Raw genomic sequence first — 7067 nt, 5'->3', positions numbered from 1 at the left:
TGTGAAAAGGAGGAAGAGTGATCAACATGCAGTATTTTGTCTCAACATAGGTAATGCCAAAGCATAAAGCTTTGAAATTAGGCACACACAACTCAGAATAGGATTAAGATCCCTCTCCATTTGAAGGTCATATTTTATAGAACTGGGTCTGGCAGTAGAGAAAATCCTGCAGGAATGAAATGCTTGCTCTCACTGTTTATTCAGGCCTGTAATTCACCTATATAAGCAGAGAAGTTTGTCTCTAGACTGTGGCAACAGTATTGATCAGTCTCTCCTATGTAGTTTAAACCCACAAATCACAATAGATTGCATTTTTGGCAAAAACACACAGTCACTTCTAAGACCTTTTTTCCCAGAAAGCTACACAGACTTTCCGGACTCCAAGATGATTTGCATAGCACTGCCCAGGACTGTAGGAAGCCCTATCCTCTTCCTTTACATCAGTTAATAAGGCTGGAAGAAACCAGGCATGCTGTGAGGTCTTCTCTGGTCTGAAATAGAAATAGAAAATACCCAACGAGAGACTAGGACTGCCTGAGTTTAGTGGTGATGTATTAACTAGACAATTTTCAAAGCAGATAATAAGTTGGTTAGTCCACAAGTGCTGGTAACTTACAGCTGATTTTCTACTGTCAAGGAGGCACCTGAAAATTCAGTGGCCTTAAACCAAAAGTAAATAATGAGATAGAGGGGTAGGAAAGACTACATTTTATCAAAGAAAATAAAAGTAATCTTTTGTTTCCAATGCTACCTTCGGAGTCCTATGCTCCTTTATCTAGAAGTTGCAGTGCTTTAGTTATGAGGTTTATACAGAAACTAAAAGAAAGAAGTCACTCTAAAATGCTTAACATATGACAGCTTGCACTTGTACGGGGAAGCTGAAGTGAGGTTCTTCATCCAGTTGCTTATAGATTTCCAAGTGAGCCACCCATTTGAATTTCCTGAAGGAATTTGGGAAGTACTAGTTTTATTCCCAGCAAAGGGGTCTAATCTAATGCTTCACATTTTTTCACATACCTTGACCTTTGTGTAATCTGATTTTATCCTAATGAGGATAATAACAGGAAAAAATATGGCTTGATGTTTTATTTATGGACCTATCTTCAATTAGACAGACTGTTAAACCCATGTAAAAACAAACACAATGGGCTGAGTTTTAGGTTGTTTTAAATTCTGCATAATCCCACAAAAGAGAAAACAATGTTAGTATTTAGTCAAATGGCTCCCATTAATGCTTCCTAAACTAACAGCCATTCATGAACTCAGGTTATAGGAAGAGACTTAGAAGTTATTTTGGTGGCATTGTAGGTTTTGCAGAAATACCTGGAAACATTATGGAGTACAATGTTAGCCATGGGGCAGGTAGCAAGTACGCAGGCAAATAAAAAAGCAGTTTTATCATTGGTGTTGGACTTTTGCAGTTCTGATGTTACAGGAGGTTTTGTTTATTTTTACATGAGAGCAATGCAATATCAAAGAAGAGTTACAGTAAAATGGCAATAATGTGGACAGAAATATCAGGAAAACCATTCTGAGCGCTGTATGAATACATTCACTAGGTCCGTCACAGATTTTTTTTATAGTCTTTCTCTAGTTTTTATGAAATTTTAGAAATGTGGCATGTCTCACCCTCTTTCCAGGGGAGGGGAATAAAAATTCATTTCAGTTACTTTTTCCTTCAAGTGCTTCGAAGGACTGAACATGGGGTGAATACTTATTTAATGGTAGGTTAATGAATTACAGGCCAGGCTTATAGTGGAAAAATTGCAGTCAGCCTCCATGGTACTGTTTGCGAAATTTGCATTCATGAAGATATTAAGGTAGGCTCCGTTTGTTTTTTGTGGGTTTTTTGGTTTGTTTTTTTTTCATGGAGGAACGTGTTTGTTATTTGCCCATCAAGATTATGCTGTTTTTTCGGTGCTTGTGTTGCTCCTTATGATCCCGCAGGCATGTATTTTCACATTTAACACGATACACATGAGTAACCCTCTCTCAACCGGTGGAACTAGTCAGGTGTAAAACTCAGATATATGAACTCTCAAGGGCTGGGGCCCAAGCAAATTCCACAGAACACAGAAGTGTGTTACGTTTTACAGAAGTCTATATCATTTCTAATTCCAGTGTTCATATAAAGTTGAATAGTTAGGTCTTATCCAGATAAACCTGTATCTGCAATGCTACCAAGGATATCTGCACAGCTGCCTGTGATCTTTATCTTACTAAACCCAGTGTGCTAAATATTGTCAAGTTCAGTCTTTTAAAAGATGATTCTTTAAAATGTTTACTTAGAATTGTTTTTAAAGTAGACTCCTACGGGTAGGTTTAAAATGATTTTAAGTTGTAACATAATGGCAGGAGAAAGCCATCACCTTGAATATGGAGCATGGAGAGAACAAATAAAGAGAAAGGGCTGGACTGTTCCTTTTCCTCGTGATTCAGAAAATATAAGAAGGGTAGTGTAAAAGCCCTAACAGTCATTTCACCTTCCTGGACGAGCATGAATACCTTTATGAATATTCTAATACATTTGGGGTTTTTTCATGATCTGCTTTGTTCAAGCTAATAATAGTTATAGATTTATAGTGTAGATAGTGTGTGAAGTTAGTTGCAGTTAAGATTATATTCAGCTTTCTTTATTCAGAAAGTTGAGAGGCAATGTCAGCTCTGAACTGATATATTTGCTCAGGAATTGCTTTGGTGTGTGAGCTATTAGGTCAGTTGCAATATTCCTGAAGGCTGTGGGAGGGTCTTGTCTCACAGATTTTAGGGTCATGACTGATTCTGCAGTTCCTCTACAAATAACTGCAAGTGACAAGGCTGTATCACAACTCTGCTCTCCTTACCTCACCCAGCACTTCATAGCATGCAGCGTTGCCAGTGCAGTAAGTGGTAAGTGCCATGAATTACCCTACCTGAATCACCAATATTTAGGGTGATTCACTGTTTTTGTGATGTTCACTGGGAAAAAAAATGGAGGGATAGATGAGTCAGGTTTAGATTCATTGCAGCTTTCCTGATGTTTCTGGTCATTTATTCATTATCATCATCACTCATTTAGGTGACTCAGGATCCTGCAGAATGAGGTACTAGTTAGCATGAGTGAAAATGGAAGAATCCAATCTGAGATTACTAAGCTGTGAGTTGTCATGAAGTTTTTATTTAAAAGGATTCTGGTGCAGCTGAGACAGGAACAAGAAAATGCAACCAGAACAATAACAGCATCAAAACTCAGGGCAACATTTCAAGACAATTTCTTGAAAGATCTAAAGATTTTTACTTTATGTTCCAGAGTTGCAGATTTTGATATTACTGGAATTTTTATTTCATTAGCACTAGGAGAATAGAAATCAGAAACCTTTTGCTGTTGTTCTTCTAGATAAATGTTTATTTCACTTTCTTCTCTGAACACCAGAAGAATACAATTTAAATGGTTAAACAGATTAAAGGGACAAAGTTTAAAGTGAGTGGAATGATGAACATTTGAGAATTCATGTTTCAGCTGCCACAAACAGTTGCAGAAATTGGGTTGCACATGTCTATCCCAATGTCTACGTGCTTATATGCATTGAAAGTGCATATTGTTGGATCAAGGGTGAGTAACAATCCCACAAGTCTCCACCAGACAGGTGCGTTAATTTCAGTTGCCAACAAATTATTTCACAACAAAATACGGATAAACAAACCTTAAGTTCCCTTTAATTTCTTTTAATAAGGAGTTACACTATGTAGTACCAAAACACAATAATACATTTGTTGTAATCTGCTTCTAAATACGTCAGGTGTTAACTGAGGTTTCATTTCCTTAAAAGCATTATGGCTATGCATTCAACTTTTCAGCTTCATCCTGCAGTGTTCTTGAATCAACTGCCTGTGGAAATAAAAACCACTAAAACCCAAAAGCTGACAACAACCAACCAACCGAAAAAAAAAACCCGCAACACTGCTAGAGTGTTTTTAGAGGAATAAAAATTAAAGGTTCACAGGAAATTTTGCTATTACACTTTACAAAGCCACGGTTCTGCCCTAGTGGCCCTGACCTGGATCTAGCATAACACTACATCAGGTGAATGCCTCTTCTGGACGTGTGATTACTAATACTAGTGATCTTTCTAATTTTATTCCTTCTCTGTGCACCTGAATCTACCCTTGACAGAGAATTTTGAAGGTATCTTTTTTGAACAGCTTTATATGATTGCTTCCATCCACTGGTGACTTTGTTCAAGTGGATTTACCATAGGGCACTTGCCCATTAGCAATCTATTCTGCAGTCTGCTTTAAAATCTGCTTATGGTTATGGCCAGATAAAAGCATGTGAGGTCACTTTGGCAGAGCAGAGACAAATACTTTAACATACGGTTTTCTATTCTGTGAAAGCAGCTAATAAAAGTGCCCGCAGGTGTTGAGAATTATCCTTCTCTTGGAGATTTCTTTACAATCTGAACCTAATCTTGGCAAAAGCTTTGGCAAGGATATCTGGCACATTAATTAAATGGCTTTTCCCCCTCCACAGGTCTTATGCTGTAACTTTGATTAACCACTTCTGTGCCCAGGAAACGAACTGCTGGATAGGCATTATCAGTTTTGCAGGTGTATGGATGTTAGAGATAACATGGGATTCCTCCTTTATCTGGATGAATGCTCCCTACGGTTTCAACACCGCACAGCTTTTCCCCTAGCTACAGCTACAGGGATCCTGCAAGCATGTTATAAGATTTTAGTATGAGGACTATTTTATTCAATATATATCTTTGGATGGCCTCTGCTGAGAAGTTTCAGATCCTTCAGGGGAAATGCCTGACTCCTCCAGAGCTCCTGCTCTATAAATGGATTTTCCTTGCTGCAGTATCACAGCTGTGACACATCAAAGCCAGTAGCTGGTGTGGCAGGATATGCATTCCCAAATCAGCCTCAGTGACGAAAGGCACAAACACAGGTGATTTGCAGTGACAGGTTTCATATCTCATGGTGTCATTTTCATGAATGACTTGGCTAATTAAATTTAATGTAGAACAAGAGCTTGCTTACATTCTGCCAGGCTTAAGATGTTCTTACTCACACCTTACTTAAGGAACAATTCCTACTGTTGAATAAGGGCTCCAGGATTTAGCCTTCCTTTGGTAGTCTTCCATAAGCCCTTTGTTTCCCTAACATGTTAAAAAACAAGGCTTAATGGGTTCATGATGACATCAGTTATCAAGATTTGTGTGGTGTTGGCAGATGTTGAATTTTCAGTGGAAAACCATTAAATGGATTTGAGTCAAGGCAAGTTTCACAACCTTCACATATTATACCAGTGGTTATATGTGTTGACTTCAGCTTTATTTATTGCAAAGGAAAACAGGCCTGTACTTATACAACAGCAGCAATGAGAAATTAATCTTCCCAATAGGAAAATCAGTCTTGTCTTGTTAAAGGTACTCAAAGATACATATTCAGCATGCTGAGCTTGCAGAAACGATGTCTGCAACTTTCAGGTTTAATAAATCTAAAATTAAATAACTTTTCTTAAAATAGATATATAAATTGGGGTACCTTTATTTTTAGACATCCAATATAAATAAGGCAAAATTTTAGAAATTGTTGAATGTCCATTCTTTGACCCCTTTTCTTTCCAAAATGTCTCAAGTAGAGTACATGTTTATTTTCATGCTTGGTTAGATTTCTCAGTTTTGAATGCTGTTAAATAAATTCTGTATTATTTCTAATACTCTAAACATTAAAAACTTTCTATTTGTCATTTGACTGCAAAGTTTGCCCAGTGGTATTGTCAAGAACAGTGATAGTGTCCAGGTCTACACGTTATGTGATATGTGCATAAGAAAGATATGCCTAGTGCTGAGACAAATTGCATAACAAAATCTAATAATCTAATCTTGGCCCTTCTTGTTAGAAGCTACTAGTAAAATTGTTCTTATAATGTACTTTTTCCTCCCCTGAAGTTTGTTCTGAATGTTTGATAGCGCTGGTGTCAAGACATGAAGATTTTTGAATGACAAAATTCTTTTTAGTAATGGTGCACTACATACAGAATCATTACAAGTGGGAATATTGCTTTTCTATGTTTAAAAGTAAATAATTAGAAAAGAAAGAAAAAACCTAACGTTCTAACTTTCTTATGAAGAAGCACTTTATTTTATGTTGATTTTTAAGTGCATTTAAGACACTTTGAGGAAACTTTTGTTTTGAAATATGCAGATTTTTAAAATTTAAATACTTCATCATATTGTTCTTATTCAGAAAAATCTTAAAAAATATTTTAACATTGAAATATTGCTTTGACTTTTTGAGATTCAAACAGATTTTCAATTTTCAGCAGCCTTTCACATTATTTTCTTCCCATTTGTCTTATTTAACATTATAGCTGCACAAAATAGGACCAACATGCTTTGAATAAGTAATAGAATTTTCCTTCAGAAGCATCTCCATTGTTGAGGGTTTTGCTCCAGTTTGGAGCAGGGCCAAATTTTTCTGTCTGCCAATCCTATGTAAAACAAAATTTTGACTTTAGTGGAGCTGTATTTTTCATCAGGCAAAGAAACAAAGAAAAATCCTATATGGGGTGCATGAAAATCTATTGTTTCTTCATCAACATCAAACACTTTACCTTTGGAACTCCTCTATAATATTTAAGGACCCTAGTCCACAAAACATGTACGTTTACCTTTATTCACACAATTCCAATGGGACAACTCATATGTTTAAAGGTAAGACTTTTCTTAAGGGTTTTCTTGTACCCTTTCCCATCTGCCCCTCACTTCCCAATGTGCAGGTGCATGGGGCACAGTAAATAAGTCTAAGCAGATTTTTGAATAAGCTGAACTCTCTTGTCATTATCCAGAGCACGTCATTTTAATGATATAACTATATAGAGTTTTGTGTACGGATGAATATACAGATGTTTGCACAAGTATTAACTAATTTATTCTGTGGGCACCAAGTAATTATCTATTTTGCTGGAAGGGCAATTTGCTGCCATAGTAAGCATAAGGCATTCTCTTACCAAAAAACCAAGCATAGAAGCATTTTCAGCAATGTGTTGAAATGTGTGATCAATATTAAAGTGCGTT

At 36.6% G+C, this 7067-nt stretch overlaps 1 long non-coding RNA gene across 1 annotated transcript in view; it reads right to left on the bottom strand.

Moving 5' to 3' along the window:
* Positions 1-352: 352 nt before the first annotated feature.
* Positions 353-7067, bottom strand: part of LOC138718949 (uncharacterized) — a 30442-nt gene continuing 23727 nt past the window's right edge. Inside the window, exon 3 of the long non-coding RNA XR_011337162.1 lies at positions 353-491. This is a non-coding gene — a long non-coding RNA (uncharacterized lncRNA). The remainder of the gene's footprint in view (positions 492-7067) is intronic.

This window comes from Phaenicophaeus curvirostris, chromosome 3 (assembly GCF_032191515.1).
Source record: "Phaenicophaeus curvirostris isolate KB17595 chromosome 3, BPBGC_Pcur_1.0, whole genome shotgun sequence".
NCBI lineage: Eukaryota > Metazoa > Chordata > Aves > Cuculiformes > Cuculidae > Phaenicophaeus > Phaenicophaeus curvirostris.
Note: the sequence above shows the minus strand (reverse complement) of the source record. Positions and strands in the feature narration are given on the sequence as shown.